Here is a 1,984-nt window from a genome sequence, read left to right as displayed (position 1 = left end):
GACCCGAAAGTCTCTTGACACCCGCGCCCTCATCCTCGGAACCCGCGAAGACTTACCCAATGCCCCATTTTCTAACTCAATCCCTGTAAGGACTCCGTTCCTATCTAATTTCCCAATCCCTCCCTCCACACTGTCCTCCTCAAGAAGATCACCTGCATTACCTTTGGTTCTCATGCCACCTTTACGCAGCTCCTTGTTCCGTCCTCTCCCTGCCAGTCACAACCCCTCGCTGTCCACAAGCCCTCACCACCATGATTGTGAAGCTCAGCCCCATGGCATCAGAGGCGGAGGTGTAGCTGTAGGCGGAACTCAACAGCCAACCTGACCTCAAAATACCTCCAGCCCACTGTATCTCCAGTGACTCTGGACTCATCTTCACTATGCTCTCCTCCAATGACTACCTCCTCACCCAGGGAGCACATATTTATAACTGCTGCCACACTGTTGACCGTATCCACTCCTCTCTCCAGTCCTACCAGAACAAAAGTGCCTGGTCTCTTATGAGCACCTTACGTCTGACTTCAAGAGTCCTCCCACCTGCCCCAACTGCAAAGCCTCTCATTTCCTCAAACAGTCTCCCAACTTGTCTCCCCTCCTTCCTGAAATACATGTAATGAAGGCTACCCACCTATTCCTCTAAATTTAGGACAATAGATCAGACCATCTACCAGAACAATTCCTTCTGAACTCCTCCCACAGTGGAAGACATCATCCGGTTCCTTATCATTGTCCTGCAGAACATCCTTCCCCCCCCCCCCCAACACCAAAACACCCTCCAGCAGATCTCCCTCGCCAACTGTTCCATTTTCAGCCTAAACACATATACCACCTACTCTCATAAACAAGCCCATTTCGGCTTTAACATCCTGACCACACTTGTCTAAGACTTTCTCACCTCCTCTTCTCCTTCTCTCTCTCCATACTGGTGTGTTGATAGTATCATCTCCTTTAGCAAAAAATTGTCTGCTTCCTTGCTAGCAAACTGCTCTTCATTCATACCCTGTCCCAGCGCCAGGTTAACACCCTATTCCTTAATTAAGCCTTCCTCCACCCTTACCACATTGTCCACACCTCTTCCTATGTCTTTCTCCATACTGATATCTGCCCCTTAGCGGGAGTTGGGGTCGCTTTTGGACAACTTAAGCGTTTCCCCATTCGGCCACAACCTCTGCTCAATGATCCTACCAAACACCAGATCCTCAGCATCCTTTTCCCTACCCTCACCGTGACCTATACCACAATCTATGTCCTTCCTGCTGCTCTCATCCCCCATGAGTTCCTCTCCCATACTGATGTCACCTTCTTCAAGTATATGATTGCCACCTCCCTCAGCATACCTGTCCCATAAGTAACACAACCCCCCATGTCATACTCGATTTCCCAATCGCCTTGGGTGTATCACCACAATACTTCTCGATGCCATTGGCAGTGAACACCTCCCACTTGTCCTCAATAGCTCCTTTGCCCCTCGCCCTGCCCCAGCTCCCCGCTCTGTCGCCTCTCAGAAAGCAGTTCATGAATACTACATCCCGACTGAAATACCTACCTGGAATCCGTCGATACCCAGATTCGAAGTCGCCTCCTGCTCTTTCATCGTCCTGATGACATTGCTCAAGCCTCGTCCTTCCTCCAGAAGAACATCTCTGACACTAATGCGGCCCATGTTCCCACCAAACTCATCCACCCCCCCCCCCCCCCCGTCCTATCCTTCCTCCAAAGGCCATACTCCTCCTCCAACAATCCCGGCGCGACTTCAGTTTCTTCATTCTCACTTGTGACCGATACACACTCCTCCGCCACCAGCAATTGCAAAGCCATGTTCAAAGCCTTCTTGCATGAAAGAAACGCAGCAACTGGCGCCATACATGCACACAACTCATTTCCTCCAAATACTAGTCTGACTTCTATAGCCTTATCGTTAGTCATTCTGACTTGCATTACCTACTCCTCCATGACAGCCACTCCTTCGCCGACTAGCTCAGTT

The sequence above is a fragment of the Schistocerca nitens genome, chromosome 4 (genome assembly GCF_023898315.1).
Source record: "Schistocerca nitens isolate TAMUIC-IGC-003100 chromosome 4, iqSchNite1.1, whole genome shotgun sequence".
Classification (NCBI taxonomy): domain Eukaryota; kingdom Metazoa; phylum Arthropoda; class Insecta; order Orthoptera; family Acrididae; genus Schistocerca; species Schistocerca nitens.
This window is presented reverse-complemented; position numbering follows the sequence as displayed.